Source organism: Schistocerca gregaria, chromosome 10, assembly GCF_023897955.1.
Source record: "Schistocerca gregaria isolate iqSchGreg1 chromosome 10, iqSchGreg1.2, whole genome shotgun sequence".
Classification (NCBI taxonomy): domain Eukaryota; kingdom Metazoa; phylum Arthropoda; class Insecta; order Orthoptera; family Acrididae; genus Schistocerca; species Schistocerca gregaria.
In genome coordinates this window covers 206651585-206672918 of record NC_064929.1, presented here as the reverse complement: position 1 = coordinate 206672918, position 21334 = coordinate 206651585, and the positions used below count along the sequence as shown (strand labels likewise).

Below are 21334 nucleotides of genomic sequence, written 5' to 3'. Positions count from 1 at the left end.
ATACTATATCAACAAAAGGCAATTGCAGTTAATCTCATGTACCGAAAACTAACAAAACAATATCTACCAATATATGGACTGGCATGAACAAACAAGTTAAAGTGAAACGAATTTTGGAGACGAACCGAGCTGGTTATTAATGATATCATAAAAACTGGGTTATTTCGGAAATCAGCAGTATGCAAACACAACTAGTTTATATTTCCCCAGACATGCTTCGACAACAATGTGTCATCTTCTGTGGGTTAACTTTTATTTTTTGTAAAGTACAAAATCACCTTAGTAATAATGTAACTACTTGTAGGCCTAAGAAATGCAATAGTTGCAATTTGCTTCGTTTTGTTTGGACACTCACCTTAAAATTACATCGCTAATTGAATTGTATTATTAAACATCGATTTTAGTGCTCGTTTTCGTCGTATTTTTGACAGCATGTCATCTGCAAACTAGCCATGAAGAAAATTATTGCGTATTTGTGAAGAGCTTACTGTACTTAAGTACAAACACGTACATAACCTCTAACCTCGAAACAGCTCTCCACAAATTACGCAATAATTTTCTTCATGGCCAGTTTGCAGACGACATGCTGTCAAAACGAGCACTAAAATCGATGTTTAATAATACAATCCAACTAGCGATGTAATTTTAAGGTGAGTGTCCGAAAAAAACGAAGCAAATTACAAGTATTGTATTTCTTAGACCTACAGTAGTTAAATTATTACAAATGTGATATTGTACTTTACAGAAAATAAAAGTTAATCGACAGAAGATGACACAGTGGTGTCGGAACATGTCTGGGGAAATATAAAAATAAACTAGTTGTGTTTGCATACGACTGATTTCCGAAATAACCCAGTTTTTAAATCGCGAACATGGAAGAACGAGAAGAAAAGCTTCAAACCTTAGTAAAATGAGTATATCATAAAAACCCGTTTAGCAAGAGCACGGCGAGCTACAGTGCAGAAAGGGATCAGGCCAGAACAATACATTTATTGCTTTTAACGCACATAAGGCCAGAACAGAGGGTAAGTGGCTGCACGTCATTAACAGGGCTAGGCTGCGACCCAGCAAGAAAAAGAAAAATGTTTATTCACTTTTAGAGAGACGGTGGTTGGCTGAAGCCGTACCTGGCGACACAGTGGGGAGATCGCCATTATAGAAAATCATTTTGAAACCTTTAGGCTCTCTCTCTCTCTCTCTCGTCTGAACTTTGCTTTGTGTGAAGTGAGGGGAATGTGCTTCACGTATCGTGGCAACAGCTAGCAAAGCGGCAGTTAATTATTCCTGTGGATATTATTGTGGGCAAAGACATTGTGCAGATCGCTCAAACCCATAGCGAGTGTGCAATAGGTATTATTTCGAATAGGCAAAGATTAACGTTCTACAGAATGCAGGAAAGTTGCGATTGAGTGAATTCAGTCAAGGCCAGAGCAGGGAATTAGCGTTTCAGTTCCATCATGGAGACAACGCCGTTGCAGATGCCGCTTGGTAAAGTACCATCGTGCATTAGGCCATAGTAAATGTTGAGTCTAGATTTTGCTCACTCCAACTTGCGTATGCTTTGGCCATTGAATATCAATAGCTAGGATACTAACCTACCACCAGCCGGAGAGGCTGAGCGGTTCTAGGCGCTTCGGTCTGGAACCGCGCGACCGCTACGGTCGCAAGTTCGAATCCTGCCTCGGGCATGGATGTGTGTGATGTCCTTAGGTTAGTTAGGTTTAAGTAGTTTTAAGTTCTAGGGGACTGATGACCTCAGAAGTTAAGTCCCATAGTGCTCAGAGCCATTCGAACCATTCGAATTAGCCTATCCTCACACTGAGTACACGAGAGTTTTTTTTCCATTGGTTCAAAAAGTAAATTTATTCTCCACCAACTCAGTTTAGATTTCAATACGTCCAAGAATTAAGTATTTTGTTACTGAGTGTCAAAAGTAATTGATCATGATTGTTGTTTATCACTTGACCCATGAAAGCAAGAGTTGATAAATTACATGTAGAATAAAAAAGTGAATAGCTGTTTTGTCTTCCTAGAACAGACCCCAAACTTTCCCTTTTATTAATTCATGCATTCTAGTTGCGTGACAGCAGCATTTCTAATGATTTTTGTTACAATCTGCACCTGATATTAGCTGCCTTACAGGGCCAGTGTCATATTTATTTAGATACACTAAAATCTGCAAAGACGCACAATTTACACACAAAAGCAATACCATATAAAAGACAACACACACAGTTAAGGAAGCACACAAAACACACACACACAATCAAAGATAACATGCAAACAAAATTCAAATTTGGCGCCGAACTTTCTGGTGAACAAATGAACACTGACTAGGCTGGTACACATAACAAACCACAAAGACACTGTGCTCTGGTGTAATGAAAAAATATTATACTACGTTATTAGTGTAAAATACTTGTTATAGTTACGTATGCGTCACAACATCTCAGCATGATGTGGAGAATGGAAGCACTTGCCACACGAAAACGTAAGTAAAAACGAAAATACGCGCGAAAACATCGCGAAAAACTAAATCACATTCTAGAAGATAGGTTAACTCCCAGCAAAAAAACTTTCTCATCAACATCGATTGGTTGCAGATGATAAGCTACCTGTACTAATTAACACAAAAGTGATCCAGAAAGTTCATGCACTCCAAATGTCAAGGTATTTACAAAAAGAAACGATATGTTGTTTGAAGTAAAAATTCACATAATTTTATAATCATTTAACAAAACGTTCACGTTCCAGAGTAAATTAAAAAAAACGAAAACCCACTAATGATGGCACAGTGGTGCCGAAACATGTTTGGTTACTGAGAAAAACGGTGTTTTGCATAATTAGCGGATCTCACATCCATATTTATTTACTATGTCTGTTTGACACCCTAGGCTTGAGAAGACTGTTCAGATGTTTTGTCCATTTGCTCAATAAGTGGTAAGCTAAGCTTTCACACATTAGTACACTCACTGTGCAGATACAAAGGTCGGACGTAGGATAGGATAAGTAAACACAGAAAAATTTTATGGAGAAACTCCAGGAAATTTTTTGGACAGACCTCGTATATTGTCCAACGGCGTCGGCCTTGACAGCACCTAAACCGAATCTTAGCATTCATTACAGAAATATACGGTGCATAACTGGCTGCTGGACCATTTTTTTAAAAATGTGTATGCACTGTCACTGTAGTAGTTGGACTGTTTGTAGCAATGTTTAACTCACAAGTGATCATTTCCGCTGATTTCTCGCGATTTTTCACGGTGTTCGTGCGTGCTACTCGACGGTCTTGATTTAGCTGTGCTTGTTCCTTTGCGTTTCCACGCCGCGAGCACTCAAGACCTGAGCAGCTTTGGACAGGTTGATACGCGCCTGATTGATTTGTTACTCAGGTGAGAGGCAGTAACCAGTCCACGTTCGCTGAGCTCTGCTGACTCTCCCGTTCTGCCATAACTGCAAACGTAACCTCATTTCGACGACACACACAATATCGACCACCGCCTGATCGACTACCGATTTTTGTTAGCATTCGATACGGACCTCTCAGAAGATTTCATGCACGCCTACCGAAGATTTACAAAAGCACGTAATTTTTTGTATGATTTATTATTATTATTTATTATTATTCTTGTTTAATGAACAAAGTAAGGGCATACGGACTATCAGATCAATTGTGTGATTGGATTGAGGAGTTCCTAGATAACAGAACGCAGCATGCCATTCTCAATGGAGAGAAGTCTTCCGAAGTAAGAGTGATTTCAGGTGTGCCGCAGGGGAGTGTCATAGGACCGTTGCTATTCACAATATACATAAATGACCTGGTGGATGACATCGGAAGTTCACTGAGGCTTTTTGCAGATAATGCTGTGGTGTATCGAGAGGTTGCAACAATGGAAAATAGTACTGAAATGCAGGAGGATCTGCAGCGAATTGACGCATGGTGCACTGAATGGCAATTGAATCTCAATGTAGACAAGTGTAATGTGATGCGAATACATAGAAAGATAGGTCCCTTATCATTTAGCTACAAAATAGCAGGTCAGCAACTGGAAGCAGTTAATTCCATAAATTATCTGGGAGTACGCATTAGGAGTGATTTAAAATGGAATGATCATATAAAGTTGATCGTCGGTAAAGCAGATGCCAGACTGAGATTCATTGGAAGAATCCTAAGAAAATGCAATCCGACAACAAAGGAAGTAGGTTACAGTACGCTTGTTCGCCCACTGCTTGAATACTGCTCAGCAGTGTGGGATCCATACCAGATAGGGTTGATAGAGGAGATAGAGAAGATCCAACGGAGAGCAGCGCGCTTCGTTACAGGATCATTTAGTAATCGCGAAAGCGTTACGGAGATGATAGATAAACTCCAGTAGAAGACTCTGCAGGAGAGACGCTCAGTAGCTCGGTACGGGCTTTTGTTAAAGTTTCGAGAACATTCCTTCACCGAAGAGTCAAGCAGTATATTGCTCCCTCCTACGTATATCTCGCGAAGAGACCATGAGGATAAAATCAGAGAGATTAGAGTCCACACAGAAGCATACCGACAATCCTTCTTTCCACGTACAATACGAGACTGGAATAGAAGGGAGAACCGATAGAGGTACTCAGGGTACCCTCCGCCACACACCGTCAGGTGGCCTGCGGAATATGTAGATGTAGATGTAGATGTAATGAAATGTCACCTAATGGTTAATCGACGGTTGATTCCTTCATGTAACAGTGCTCTCTTAGGACTGACCTATTATCGTCGATAATTTACAAATTAAGAATGAAACACACTTGTTTCATAATTTGCAATATGCCGTTTCAGTATACCGGAGCACTGAATATTTGCCACAAACACATCGCCATTATTCACTTAACAAAGGATCACTTCAAAAACAAATTCAACATCTAAACACTGCAGAACCTTAGAACATATTCTGAGCTCAAACATAAAGAGGTATCTTCAACAAAATGACCACCTCGATGCTACCCAGCATGGATTTCGAAAAAATCGATCACGTGAAGTCCGACTCGCACTTTTCTCAGATGACATATTGAAAGCTTTGGATCAAGGCAGTCAGGTAGACACTGTATTTCGCGATATCCGGAAAGCATTTGACTCAGTGCCACACCTCCGCCTATTGTAAAAAGTATGATCATATGGGGTATGAAAGGAAATTTGTGGCTCGATTGGCGACTTTTTGGTACGGAAGACGCAAAATGTTATCCTGGATGGAGAGTCGTCGTCAGATGAAGTAACTTCAGGTGCCGCGCTGGATTAGCCGAGCGGTCTCAGGCGCTGCAGTCATGGACTGTGCGGCTGGTCCCAGCGGAGGTTCGAGTCCTCCCTCGGGCATGGGTGAGTGTGTTCGTCCTTAGCATAATTTAGGTTAAGTAGTGTGTAACATTAGGAACTGATCACTTTAGCAGTTAAGTCCCATAAGATTTCACACACATTTTAACTTGAAGTGCGCCCCAGGGACCTTTCCTGTTCATGTTTTATGTTAATGACCTTGCAGACAATAATTATAGTAAAATCAGGCTTTTTCCAGATAATGTAGTTATCTCTAATGAAGTACTATCTGAAAGATGCTGTATAAATATTCAGTCAGATGTTGATGAGATTTCAGAGGGGTGAGAGATTGACAACTTGCTTTAAATGTTCAAAAGTGTAAAATTTCGCACTTTACAAGATGAAAAAGACGTAGTATCCTATGACTATAACATCAACGACACTGTTGCAATCGAGAAACTCATACAAAGGCCTGGGCGTGACACCTTGTAGAGGCATGAAATGGAATGGTCACATAGGCTCACTAGTGCGTGAAGCAGGTGGTTCGACTTATTGGCAGAGTACAGGGCAAATGCAATGAATCTTCAAAGGAGATTGCTTACAAATTACTCGTGCGACCGGTTCTAGAATATTCCTCAAGTGTGTGAAATCCGCACCAGATAAAGCTAATAGGGGATACGGAACGTATATAGAAAAGGGCAGCACGAATGATCAGAGGCTTGTTTGATCCGTGGTAGAATGTCACGGAGATACTGATGATAGACGTAAACTATCCCGAGAAACTGTATTAACAACGTTTCAAAAATCGGCTTTAAATGATTAGGAATATACTGCAACCCCTATGTATCCCTCACATAGGGATCATGAAGACAAGATTAGAACAATTACCGCACGCAAAGAGGCAGTCAGTCATTCTTCCCGGGATCCATAGATGAAGGGGAACAGGAACAAACCCTAATATACTACTACTGGCCATTAAAATTGCTACACCAAGAGGAAATGCAGATGATAAACGAGTATTCTTTGGACAAATATATTATACTAGAACTGACATGTAATTACATTTGCACACAATTTGAGTGCATAATCTTGAGAAATCAGTACCCAGAACAACCACCTCCGGCCGTAATAACTGCCTTGATACGCCTGGGCATTGAGTCAGACAGAGCTTGGATGCCGTGTACAGGTACAGGTGCCCTTTCAGCTTCAACACGATACCACAGTTCATCAGCAGTAGTGACTGGCGTATTGTGTCGAGCCAGTTGCTCGGCCACCTTTGACCAGACGTCTTCAATTGGTGAGAGATCAGGAGAATCTGCTGGCCAGGGCAGCAATCGAACATTTTCTGTATCCAGAAAGGCCCGTACAGGACCTGCAACATGAAGTCGTGTATTATCCTGCCGAAATGTAGGGTTTCGCAGGGATCGAATGAAGGGTAGAGCCACGGGTCGTAACACATCTGAAATGTAACGGCCACTGTTCAAATTGCCGTCAATGCGAATAAGAGGTGACCGAGACGTGTAGCCAATGGCACCCCATACCATCACGCCGGGTGATACGGAAGTAAGGTGATGACGAATACACGCTTCCAATATGCGTTCACCGCGATGTCGCCAAACACGGATGCGACCATCGTGATGCTGTAAACAGAACATGGATTTATCCGAAAAAATGACTTTCTGCCATTCGTGCACCCAAGTTCGTCGTTGAGTACACCATCGCAGGCGCTCCTGTCTGTGATGCAGTGTCAAGTGTAACAGCAGCCACGGTCTCAGAGCTGATAGTCCATCCTGCTGCAAACGTCGTCGAACTGTTCTGGCAGATGGTTGTTTCCTTGCAAACGTCTCTATCTGTTGACTCAGGGATCGAGACGTGGCTCCACGATCCGTTACAGCGATGCGGATAAGATGCCTGTCATCTCGACTGCTAGTGATACGAGGCCGTTGGGATCCAGCACGGCGTTCCGTATTACCCTCCTGAACCCACCGATTCCATATTCTGCTAACAGTCATTGGATCTCGACCAACGCGAGCAGCAATGTCGCGATACGTTAAACCGGAATCGCGATAGGCTACAATCCGACCTTTATTAAAGTCGGAAACGTGATGGTACACACTTCTTCTCCTTACATGAGGCATCACAACAACGTTTCACCAGGCAACGTCGGTCAACTGCTGTTTGTGTATGAGAAATCGGTTAGAAACTTTCCTCATGTTAGCACGTTGTAGGTGTCGCCACCGGCGCCAACCTAGTGTGAATGCTCTGAAAAGCTAATCATTTGCATATCACAGCATCTTCTTCCTGACGGTTAAATTTCACGTCTGTAGCACGTCATCTTCGTGGTGTAGCAATTTTAATGCCCAGTAATGTTCTGGCACAATTTACCCCTGCCATGGACCTCACGGTGGTTTTCAGAGTATAGATGTGGGCGTACACGTGGCATTACACAGCTTTCATCAATTGACCGCAACAGTTGGATGTTACGCAACTGTAGAACAAATTAAAAAACAATCGCGCATCTATGAAAAACAGTTCTGCCAACTTGTGTTCTGCCAAACGTGTTCCGAACTTCCAAAGAATCTACATCCGTAGTTAGAACGTATTACGCTTCTGTGGCGGTTGTTAATCGTTCATAATCTCCGATTTCTCGGCGTAGAGTCGGCCTGCGTGTCGCGTAAACGAAGCGAGTTGGAACTGCGTTGCGTGATTCGTGAAGCTCGACCTTGGGACATAGGAACGGTCATGTTTGTATATGTGTGAGCGTGGGAGAAGAGGAAAGGCGTTTTAAGTGGCTTAACGGGGCTCTGACTGTACAACCGGACAATTGACCAGCATGTGCGCGGAGGCGGAATTGCGCGGTGCAAAACCTTCACTCCACACCCACAGCACACTGCAAGAACGGGTATTATTCCAAGAGCCTCTCCCGTGAGTTTCACCTCTTGCGTTCAGGGACTACAAAAATGTACACACATAGACACTTAATAACATGTAGGACAACCGGAATACTGTTGCAAACTAATTCACAGAAATCGGGATTCGAAAGCACACATTTAAATCTTCTGATGCTATACGTGGGAATCTCACAACACACTAAGTTTAGAAGATAGCTGCCTGCGTTCGACCATGTTCATAAATACAGTACTAAAAGGAGAAATGATGTTTCGCTGTCCACCAGTCGTATCGATCGTGTAGCAGACGGGAGTGAAGTACGGCAATATAAAAACCCCTGACCACTTAACAGGACCAGGGAACCCGTGCCAAACTTTCGCATTTTTATAATTTTAAATAATGACAGTATATGGAATAAGTGTGGTCGTTGGGACGGAGGTAGTTGCTAGAATGAATAGAAAATGAATCGATCGACGTGAAATAACAGGCTACTCACGAATTTCTGATACATCGCTGTATATAAATTTCCACGTGTCCAAAAATGTGTCTTGCATTTGGAATGTTTGTCTCGCCTCCTTGGACGGACAGAGATCAGGGACTGCCGACGGGGCCAGTAGTTTAACTCGACAAACATTTACAGTTAGACGAGCACGGTAGGCCGCAGTAGCAGTAGGTAAATCACAATTCAAGGCGACGATGGCAAATATATTCGTCATTTCAGAAAGTGTTTTTGTTTCGAAAACTCAACTTGTACCAGCGTCCAGTGCGCTCTCCATTAATTCGATTATTGCAGTTCACTGTTGACTATTGGCGGATACTACACTACTGGCCATTAGAATTGCTACAGCACGAAGATGACGTGCTACAGACGCGAAATTTAACCGACAGGAAGAAGATGCTGTTATATGCAAATGATTAGCTTTTGATAGCATTCACACAAGTTTGGCACCGGTGGCGACACCTACAACGTGCTGACATGAGGAAAGTTTCCAACCAATTTCTCATACACAAACAGCAGTTGACCGGCGTTGCCTGGTGAAACGTTGTTGTGATGCCTCGTGTAAGGAGGAGAAATGTATACCATCACGTTTCCGAAATTGATGAAGGTCGGATTGTAGCCTATCGCGATTGCGGCTTATCGTATCGCGACATTGCTGCTCGCGTTGGTCGAGATCCACTGACAGCACAATATGGAATCGGTGGGTTCAGGAGGGTAATACGGAACGCCGTGCTGGGTCCCCACGGCTTCGTATCACTAGCAGTCGAGATGACAGACATCTTATCCGCATGGCTATAACGAATCGTGGAGCCACGTCTCGATCCCTGAGTCAACAGATGGGGACGTTTACAAGACAATAACCATCTGCACGAACAGTTCGACGAAGTTTGCAGCAGCACGGACTATCAGCTCGGAGACCGTGGCTGCGGTTACTCTTGACGCTGCATCACAGACAGGAGTGCCTGCGATAGCGTACTCGACGACGAACGTGGGTGCACGAATAGCAAAACGTCGTTTTTTCGGATGGATCCAGGTTCTGTTTACAGTATCATGATGGTCGCATCCGTGTTTGGTGACATCACGTTAAACGCACATTGGAAGCGTGTATTCATCATCGCCATACTGGCGTATGACCCGGCGTGATGGAAGGGGTGCCATTGGCTACAAGTCTCGGTCACCTCTTGTTCGCATTGACGGCACTTTGAACAGTGGACGTTACATTTCAGATGTGTTACGACCCGTGGCTCTACCCTTCATTCGATCCCTGCGAAACCCTACATTTCAGCAGGACAATGCACAACCGCATGTTGCAGGTCCTGTACGGGCCTTTCTGGACACAGGAAATGTTCGACTGCCTCCCCGGCCAGCACATTCTCCTGATCTCTCACCAATTGAAGACGTCTGGTCAATCGTGGCCGAGCAACTGGCTCGACACAATACGCCAGTCACTACTGTCGATGAACTGTGGTATCGTGTTGAAGCTGCATGGGTAGCTGTACCTGTACACGCCACCCAAGTTCTGTTTGACTCAATGCCCAGGCGTATCAAGGCCGTTATTACAGCCAGAGCTGGTTGTTGTGGGTAGTGATTTCTCAGGATCTATGGACCCAAATTGCGTGAAAATGTTATCTGATGTCAGTTGTAGTATAATATATTTGTCCAATGAATAACCTTTTATCACCTGCATTTCTTCTTGGTGTAGTAATTTTAATGGCCAGTAGTGTAAAATACGTTACAGGTCGACGTAAACAATTTTCTGCTGCCCACTTATTTTTATTTTATTCTTTTCCCTTTGGTGGGTACTTCTGTTTCATGCACCTACAATAGTCAATTAAGGTTTCGTGGATTTCTCCCTTGACTGCCAAAAACTGTCAGGTCCCGCATTACCATTTGCGAAGCTAAGTTATTTCTCCATGGAACGACACAGTGCAGCTTTGGAAAAGATGGGCAGAACATTTTAAACAAAACAAAGTAAAATATTGATGAAACAGTAAAGGCCGGCTGGAGTGGCCGTGCGGTTCTAGGCGCTACAGTCTGGAGCCGAGCAACCGCTACGGTGGCAGGTTCGAATCCTGCCTCAGGCATGGATGTGTGCGATGTCCTTAGGTTAGTACGGCTTTAGTAGTTCTAAGTTCTAGGTGACTGATGACCTCAGAAGTTAAGTCGCATAGTGCTCAGAGCCATTTTTTTGAAACAGTAAAATAGTTTTAAGGATGTGTACCAGTAAATAACACATTTCAGAGAAAAGATAACAATTACTGCGCGAATTCCTGTACAGAATAGAAAGTGTCCCATGACGAAACTTTCCAGCTGACATCTGAACGCACAGGGCTTATCACACAATTTGTATTCAGCTCTGATGGATTCCTACATAATACATCTATGGAGATGTCCGAATAGAATTCTGACACGAGTCAATAACGACCTATAAAATGTCTGCAGATGTCGGGGTCGTTTAACGTCTACACTACGTGATCAAAAGTATCCGGACACCTGGCAGAAAATGACTTACAAGTTCGTGGCGCCCTCCATCGGTAAAGCTGGAATTCAGTACGGTGTTGGCCCATGGAGAATGGCCGCCCATTCTTTACGGAGTGCTGCACTGAGGAGAGGTATCGATGTCGGACGGTGAGGCCAGACACGAAGTCGGCGTTCCGAAACGTCCCAAAGGTGTTCTACATGATTCAGATCCGGACTGTACACGCCAGTCTACAGGAATGTTATTGTCGTGTGACCACTCCGCCACAGGCCTTGCGTTGTGAACGGGTACTCGATCGTGTTGAGAGATGCAATCGCAATCCCAGAATTGCTCTCCAACAGTGGGAAGCAAGAAGGTGCTTAAAACATCAGTGTAGGCCTGTGATGTGATAGTGCCACGCAAAACAACAAGGGGTGCAAGCCCTCTCCATGATAAACACAACCACACCATAACACCACCAACTCTGAATTTTACTGTTGGGACTACACACGCTAGCAGATGACGTTCACCGGGCATTCGCCATACCCACACCGTGCCATCGGATCGTCACATTGTGCACCGTAAATCGTCACTCCACACAACGTTTTACCACTCTTCAATCGTCCAATGTTTACACTGCTTACACCTAGCGAGGCGTTGTTTGTCATTTACTGGCGTGATGTGCAGTTTATGAGCAGCCGCTCGACCATGAAATCCAAGTTTTCTCACCTCCTGGCTAATTGTCATAGCCCGTTAGTGGATCCTGATGCAGTTTGGAATTCTCGTGTGATGGTCTGTATAGATAATGTGTGTTACACGTTACGACCCTCTTCAAGTGTCGGCGGTCTCTGTCAGTCAACAGACGATGTCGGCCTGTACGCTTTTGAGATGTACGTGTCCCTTCACGTTTTTACTTCACTATCAGATCGGAAACAGTCGACCTAGGGATATTTGTAAGTGTGGAAATCTCGTGTACAGACGTATGACAGAAATGGCACCCAATCAGCTGACCACGTTCGAAGTGCGTCAGTTCCACGCACCCCATTGTGCTCTCTCACGATGTCTGGTGACTACGGATGTCGCTGAGATGGAGTCCCTGGCAGTAAATCACCTAATATGAAAAACGTATGTTTTGGGGGGTGTCCGGATACATAGTGTAGTAAATTCGTCAGAAGATCTAAACGAATGTCAAACATTTGCAGACAAGACACGTGTACGGGGTGGAAAGTGGCAGTTCTCCCTGAATAACTGAAATTCTGAGGTGCTACACATTACACTACTTACAACGTTTTGTTAAATTTCGTCTACACAAAAAAATCACACGAATCTAAAGGCTTTCGATTCAACTAAATTACAGTTGTGAAGTCTTCAATTGGAATTATTATATAGAATCTGAAATGGGGATCGCGAGCCATAGACTGGGCTTTAGGACCAGAACACTTAAAAGGGTCCCAACCAGTCCCCTCAGATTCTGTAATAAGGTGGCCCAGTCGATAACGCGTCAAAACCTAAATGCAGATCGAGCATGAAAACAGGGAGAAGGTGTACCTAACTGCCAAAAAAAAAAAAAAAAAATAAAAAAAAATAAGAGCAGTGAATGGTCCAAGCTCAAGAAGTGCCATATAGAGCAAGCTGCTAGAACGACGGCGTCGAGGTTGAGTGGTCACAGTGTTGGGCTGCGAAGCGGCAGGTCCGGGTTCAAACCTCATTCGTACCCCACCTTATTCCTTTCTCCCGCAAAACTATGAAATTTCCGTCTTGTCATTTGACGTGTCTCTTGTGGTTCTGTAGTCTTGGCAATTTTCATACTATGTTCTGGTTGTAGAATCTGAGCCACGTGGTAAGAATATATCAGCCTCGCAAGTACAGGGTGTTTCAAAAATGACCGGTATATTTGGAACGGCAATACAAACTAAACGAGCAGCGATAGAAATACACCGTTTGTTGCAATATGCTTGGGACAACAGTACATTTTCAGCCAGACAAACTTTCGAAATTACAGTAGTTACAGTTGTCAGCAATAGATGGCGCTGCGGTCTGGGAAACTCTATAGTATGATATTTTCCACATATCCACCATGCGTAGCAATAATATGGTGTAGTCTCTGAATGAAACTACCTTTGACAACGTGTCTGGCGGAATGGTTTCACATGCAGATGAGATGTACTGCTTCAGCTGTTCAATTGTTTCTGGATTCTGGCGGTACACCTGGTCTTTCAAGTGTCACCACAGAAAGAAGTCACAGGGGTTCATGTCTGGCGAATAGGGAGGCCAATCCACGCCGCCTCCTGTATGTTTCGGATAGCCCAAAGCAATCACACGATCATCGAAATATCCATTGAGGAAATTAAAGACGTCGGCCGTGCGATGTGGCCGGGCACCATCTTGCATAAACCACGAGGTGTTCGCAGTGTCGTCTAAGGCAGTTTGTACCGCCACAAATTCACGAAGAATGTCCAGATAGCGTGATGCAGTAATCGTTTCGGATCTGAAAAATGGGCCAATGATTCCTTTGGAAGAAATGGCGGTCCAGACCAGTACTTTTTGAGGACGCAGGGACGATGGGACTGCAACATGGGGCTTTTCGGTTCCCCAAATGCGCCAGTTCTGTTTATTGACGAAGCCGTCCAGTTAAAAATAAGCTTCGTCAGTTAACCAAATGCTGCCCACATGCATATCGCCGTCATCAATCCTGTGCACTATATCGTTAGCGAATGTATCTCGTGCAGCAATGGTAGCGGCGCTGAGGGGTTGCCGCGTTTGAATTTTGTATATATAGAGGCGTAAACTCTGGCGCATGAGAAGATACGTGGACGTTGGCGTCATTTGTACCGCAGCTGCAACACGGCGAACGGAAACCCGAGGCCGCTGTCGGATCACCTGCTGCACTAGCTGCGCGTTGCCCTCTTTGGTGCCGTACGCGGTCACCCTACCTTTCCAGCACGTTCATCCGTCACGTTCCCAGTCCGTTGAAATTTTTCAAACAGATCCTTTATTGTATCGCTTTTCGGTCCTTTGGTTACATTAAACCTCCGTTGAAAACTTCGTCTTTTTGCAACAACACTGTGTTCTAGGCGGTGGAATTCCAACACCAGGAAAATCCTCTGTTCTAAGGAATAAACCATGTTGTCCACAGCACACTTGCACGATGTGAGCAGCACACGCTTAGAGCAGAAAGACGACGTACAGAATGGCGCACGCACAGACTGCGTTGTCTTCTGTATCTTTCACATCACTTGCAGCGCCATCTGTTGTTGAAAATTGTAACTACTGTAATTTCGAAAGTTTGTCCGCCTGAAAATGTACTGTTGGCCCAAGCATATTGCAACAAACGGTGTATTTCTATCGCTGCTCGTTTAGTTTGTATTGCCGTTTCAAATATACCGGTCATTTTTGAAACACCCCGTAAATGTGACGAACAGTGAGAGTATGCGAGATGCCGCATAGACCTCACACAGAAATGAACACAACAAATAAACGGGTATGAACTACGTCGCAATAAAGGAATTCAGGGGTCAAGACTTCCAAAACGGAGCGCAAGAGTCATGACTTGCGGTACTTGTGTAGAACAAACAGGATGCGCGAACTTCTGGAGGTCCCTTCGCTGTTGCGAACGGACGTTGCACTACGACGCAAACACAAATTTGAATACAGTGAATAGACACGTCAATGGCCGGAAGGACAGTTCATTCGAACACGGATCTCCCACTTCGGAGTCGCCGGCCGTAGTGGCCGAGCGGTTCTAGGCGCTTCAGTCTGGAACCGCGCGACCGCTACGGTCGCAGGTTCCAATCCTGCCTACATCTACATCTACATCCATACTCCGCAAGCCACCTGACGGTGTGTGGCGGAGGGTACTCTGAGTACCTCCATCGGTTCTCTGTTCTATTCCAGTCTCGTATTGTTCGTGGAAAGAAGGATTGTCGGTATGCCTCTGTGTGGGCTCTAATCTCTCTGATATAATCATCGTGGTCTCTTCGCGAGATATACGTAGGAGGGAGGAATATACTTGCTTGACTCCTCGGTGAAGGCATGTTCTCGAAACTTCAACAAAAGCCCGCACCGAGCTACTGAGCGTCTCTCCTGCAGAGTCTTCCACTGGAGTTTATCATCTCCTTAACGCTTTCGCGATTACTAAATGATCCTGTAACGAAGCGCGCTGCTCTCCGTTGGATCTTCTCTATCTCTTCCATCAACCCTACCTGGTACGGATCCAACACTGCTGAGCAGTATTCAAGCAATGGGCGAATAAGCGTACTGTAAACTGCCTCGGGCATGGATGTGTGTGATGTCTTTAGGTTAGTTAGGTTTAAGTAGTTCTAAGTTCCAGTGGCCTGATGAGCTCAGATGTTAAGTCCCATAGTGCTCAGAGCCATGTTTGAACCTTCAGAATCCAAAACTTTATTTTTAGAAAAAAAAATCTCATGGTGTTTGTTATGGTTCGTTGCATTTATTCGGGACGGACGTCGCATGACATCCGTTCAAATGCATCGTCGATCCATCCCCTCAGTTTTTTTTGTTTTTGTTTCTTTTTTTTTATTCCAGAGGGCAGCTAGCCCTCTGACCCAATATGCTGAGCTTCTGTGCCGGATATACCTTGACCACAGAACCACGACGGCGTGACTAAACAACTTCGCTCCATGTTGCACATCTTGAGCTTGGACTGTTCACTGTTTCTGTTTTTCTTCTTTTTTCACAGTCCAATGCAGCTTCTTCCTGTTTCCATTCTTGATCTGTGTTCATTTTTTAACGGGGTATCCACTGGGCCATCTTACCATTAAATCTTAGGGGGGTACCATTCGGAGTTTTCCTTGTTAAATGGGGGGGGGGGGGGGTAGGACGTGAAACGGGCCGACTTGGAGCAGGAGAGGCACCACAGGACATTTTAATTTCTACTGTCTATACTTTTACAAATAAATTCATGAAACTTTGTCAGCATGACCAGGAATGATTCAGGATTCACACTCATAACAGTGGAAGTGCAAAAACATAACAAAATAATTTTTTTTAGATGTGAAATTTCATCATTTTTTCACTGAATGTCGGCTGCATTTGTTGCTATAGGTACATTTTTCTTCACAAGTAAGAGAGATCCTTTGATGAATTTTGCACAGCATACAAACCATACTTACAGGTGTATGAAACTCTAGAATTTTCAAAATCTATTAAAAACTGTGGTAAAAATTTAGTTCATTAACTACAAAATTTGATTTTTTTCTAAACATAAAGCTTAAAACGTAACAGCTCATTCATTTTTTCATAAATTAAATAGATTCTAGAGTAGCAGAGACTTGTAAGTATGGATTGCATGCTGTGTGAAATTCATCGAACAGTCTCTCTTACTTATGAAGAAAAGTGTGCCTGTAGCAACAAATGCAGCCAATAGTAAATGAAAAATTATGAAATTTCACATGTAAAAAAATTATTTTGTTACGTTTTTGAACTTCCGCTGCTACGAGTGTGAATCCTGAATCCTTCCTGGTCATGCTGACAAAGTCTTATGAATTTACTTGTAAAAGTATAGACAGTGGAAATTAAAATGTCCTCTGGTGCCTCTCCTGCTCCAAGTCAGCCCGTTTGAAGTTCTACCCCCTCCCCTCCCCCCCTTAAATGGTGCAAGAAATGTACTAAAGAGACTGCCTACACTATTCTTGCTCATCTTCTTTGGAGTATTCCTGTACGATATGGGACCCTTACAAGATAAGACTGACGGAAGACACCGAAAAAGTTGAAAGTAGGGCAGATCGTTTTATATTGCTGCCAAGTAGAAGAATGTGTGCCAGGGATGTGATAAGCGAGCTTGGGGGGCAGTCATTAACACAAAATCGTTTTTGCAAAATGACTTTTCACTCTGCAACCGAGTCTGCTCCGATCTGAAACTCCCCGACAGATTAACAGGACTTTGGAGCTTGGCCCTCTGCGGGCAAGCACTCTACCCGAGCACGACTCACAACCGCCCCTCACATCTTTCCTTCCGCGAGTATCTCATCTCCCACATTCCAAGCTTCACGGAAGTGGAAACGAAACAGTCCCACAGGCTGTAGCTGGAGCACGTGTCCGCAATATCCTTTTGTTCCAGGAGGGAACAGGGCAGCTTGGGTGAAGTTTGGACGATAGGAGACGAGATACTGGCTGAAGTACAGCTGCTTGGGTAGCTCAGTCAGTCGATCGCTTGCCTGCAAAGGGTCAAAGGTTGGGTCGGGGACCGGTCACACAGCCTTAATCTGCCAGGATGTTTCAAAGGCGTTTTGTGTTGCGGCGAGTTTTCATGAAATTTCGCAGGCCAACTTTTCTTTCCGAATGGCAGAAAAGTTTCTACTCCCTCACTTACGTATGGAGAAGCGGCCATAATAATACACTAAGAGACATAAGATATCGCGCGTTAACATTTAAATACTCATTTTTACCACGTGCTATTCGAAAGTGGAACAACAGACAAATATAACTATATCAGCTTCCGCGGCCAGTATCAAGATCATTAAAATTGTTGTGGGTATTGTACGCCATCATTGTATGAAACACTTTAAAACTGTTGAACGGATGCTTCGGCCTTATTACAACTGCTTCCCTCACGGCTCGTAACACTACCGAAACGACGGTCTGATAGTTTACGTTTTGAACGACCAGCGCATCATTGCGAAACTTCCGCACTTTTATAATTTTAAATAATGATATAAGTGTAGTCACTGAAATAAGGGTAGTCGTGGGAATGAAGAGAAAAGTCTCGGAAAATGAACTAAACGACGTGAAATAATAATTACGAATTTATGATACATCCTTATATATACATTTCCACGCACAAAATTTTGAAAAAAAAGAAAAAATATTTACAGCGCTTTACACTATCAGTGTAAATGATATTTGGAGTAAGAATGTAACCTTCGTGTTTTTCTTTTTCTTTAAGGGATGCAAAACTTCTAGTTTATTCGGCTACAAAAAAAAAAGTTCAAATGTGTGTGAAATCTTATGGGAGTTAGCTGCTAAGTCCATCAGTCCCTCAGCTTGCACAATACTTAACCTAAATTATCCTAAGGACAAACACACACACCCCCATGCCCGAGGCAGGACTCGAACCTCCGCCGGGACCAGCCGCACAGTCCATGATTGCAGCGCCTGAGACCGCTTTTTTTTTATCTCATTTTGTTCGTCTTAGTTCATTGCATCTGCTCGTGGCGTTTTATTTCGTCGTTGACCTATTAACTCAGTTTTTTTTTATTACAGAGGGTCCGCTCGGCTGATCCAGCGCGGCTATTCGGCTACACTTGAAAAGACTACATGCAGTTGTCCGCCAGTAAAGAAGGAATTTGGTAAACGCAATCATCATGTCTGAAGCATTTCTCCCTGCGACTTGTTTGTAGTGACTTCTCGTCAGCTCAAGAGGAATGCTTCGATCAGATGCTGTTAAGTTAAACCATGATATTCCAGCAGCTTTCCCGGCGTGAATCAGCTAAGCATTAATCGTAAATCCACAGTTGACTAAGCCCTCTTTTAGGAAGTTATCAACATGACTATAGTGCTTTTCCTTAGTATAAGTTTGTGTAGCTTTAATCCTGACGGATCTAATGAATTGTTCAGGATGTTGGTCGTTTCGGAAAGTGTGTTGTTTTAGAAAAATTAAATTGTATGACGGGCGAATATAATGGATTATCATAGTGGTCACGGCTATTATCTGTGACAATGCTGTACAAATTAGCCAGTTAATAAGAGCTTTGAAACAAATAAAATGGCATTTGTAATAGGATAATATGAAAAGGAAGTCTTCTATTCGTGATTAATACGTTAGCTTCGTAAAATATAAATACGATACCATTTGGCCTATAATAGTTACAAGCCTCTTTTTTATTAAAAGTTTTCACAAACAGATAGTTTCAGCACAAAATCCGTATACAGTGTCAGAAGCATGTAAAAAAAAAAAAAATTCTAACGATGCCTCATTGATCTCTGTACGATTAGCATGTGTTGAGAAAATGGGATATGCAACTTGAGAAGTAGTAAACATGATTTTATCCAATGACGCGTACAATACCCCGAAGAATTTTAATCACCTTAGTACAGAAACAGTCTGAAGGCGACTCTACGAAACCCCTGCAAGCACTCAACTGCGAATTGCAGAGTAATCATGTAGATGTAGAAAGGGTGTAAAAAGCACCGTAGATCTACCTGTCCTCCAGTTTCCATGCTAACAATATTATTGGCGATTTCATAGATTTGCGCCAAGATATGGTACCATATTCAGTGGGCTTTTTTTTTTTTTTTTTTGAGCAATTCCATTAAATATGAATCTCATTTCCCCTAGTCATTATCAGTACTCTGTTAAAAATAAAAATAAAATAAAGAAGTGTGAAATGGATTCGCAAATTGCGAATACGATTGCACAACGACTATACGGTTTACTAGTATTATATGAAAATTTGGGCCGACTGGGGCTCGAACCCGGATTTCTTGCTTTACCGCCTATACCACATGTGTCCTAGTGTCTACGTCTCAAATTAAGGCAATCTGACGAGCAAAATGCACTACTTGTATGCGACCACTATGTGACGTAGACACCTGGACATATGGAAGTTTGAGTCGGTCTTGGACGCGTGATCGGATGTCCGAGGCTTTTAAGGCGACTGGTCGCGTAAAGCAGGAAATCCGGGTTGGAGTACCACTGCAGCACAAATTTTCATGTAATATTAGTAAATCGTATAGGCGTTGTACAATCGTACTCGCAGTTTGCGAAGGCATTAGATAATTTAATACGGCTGTCAATAGGGAGTCAGTTTCATCGGACATACACGCACATGTCAGACGGAAGGAAGATTGCATTGACATTCACAGACACTGCCGTGCAGTAAAAGAAAGACAATGTTGCGTAGAGAGCTGTCCGGCTGAGCGAACCCGTAAACTCACCGGATAACTGTGAGAGGAGATGCGGTGGAGGGTATGGCAGCAGACGTTTCGACCCGCGCGCCCGTCTTCAGTGGCAGCCTTCGCCTTCGGCGTCCCTTTGCGGACTGAGCGGGCTGCCTGCGCTTTCTTCTCGCTAAGCACCGGCCTCCCTTTCTCTGGACCGCCCTGACCTTGCTTCGCAGGGCGTTAGCTTCGCTCGGAGCCGAAGCACAGCGAGCCGGCGCTTTTAGTGGCGGAGGATCGGAGTTCGACTCCTGTTCATTGCACCTAACTCCAGTATCTCTCACGCTCTTCAGACTGCTTGACTATCGCACTAAGATGTACGAAACGTCGTGCATTACATCAGTCACTTTACCAGGGTCATCTTATAAGCTTGTACAAGGACCGGCAAAATGACATCCAGCATTTGGAGAGGCCACGGTGTGGTTTCTGTAGGGGTTACTGATGTGGATGTGGCGGAACCGGTTTATAGTATTTCCTGACTTTAATTACTCTTTAATTACTTATAAATGATTTTTTAGATAGATCAATATATATATATATATATATATATATATATATATATATATATATATATATATATATTCACACAAGGTTGGCGCCGGTGGCGACACCTACAACGTGCTGACATGAGGAAAGTTTCCAACCGATTTCTCATACACAAATAGCAATTGACCGGCGTTGCCTGGTGAAAGGTTGCTGTGATGCCTCGTCTAAAGGAGGAGAAGTGCGTACCATCACGTTTCTGACTTTGATGAAGGTCGGATTGTAGCCTATCGCGATTGCGGTTTATCGTATCGCGACATTGCTGCTCGCGTTGGTCGAGATCCAATGACTGTCAGCAGAATATGGAATCGCTGGGTTCAGGAGGGTAATACGGGACGCCGTGCTGGATCCCAACGGCCTCGTATCACTAGCAGTCGAGATGACAGGCATCTTATCCGCATCGCTGTAACGGATCGTGCAGCTGCGTCTCGATCCCTGAGTCAACAGATGGGGGCGTTTGCAAGACAACAACCATCTGCAAGAACAGTTCGACGACGTTTGCAGCAGCATGGATTATTAGCTCGGAGACCATGTCTGCGGTTACCCTTGACGCTGCATCACAGACAGGAGCGCCTGCGATGGTGTATTCGACGACGAACCTGGGTGGACGAATGGCAAAACGTCAGTGTTTCGGATGAATCCAAGTTCTGTTTACAGCATCACGATGGTCGCATCCGTGTTTGGCGACATCGCGGTGAACGCACATTGCAAGCGTGTATTCGTCACCGCCATATCGGCGTGTCACCCGGCGTAATGGTATGGGGTG

At 43.9% G+C, this 21334-nt stretch overlaps 1 protein-coding gene across 1 annotated transcript in view; it reads right to left on the bottom strand.

Moving 5' to 3' along the window:
• LOC126293182 (reelin domain-containing protein 1) overlaps positions 1–20125 on the bottom strand; it is a 109670-nt gene extending 89545 nt beyond the window's left edge. The window contains exon 1 of the mRNA XM_049986283.1: positions 20023–20125. The gene's annotated coding sequence lies outside the window, so the exon portion shown is untranslated. The remainder of the gene's footprint in view (positions 1–20022) is intronic.
• Between the last annotated feature and the right edge of the window lie 1209 nt (positions 20126–21334).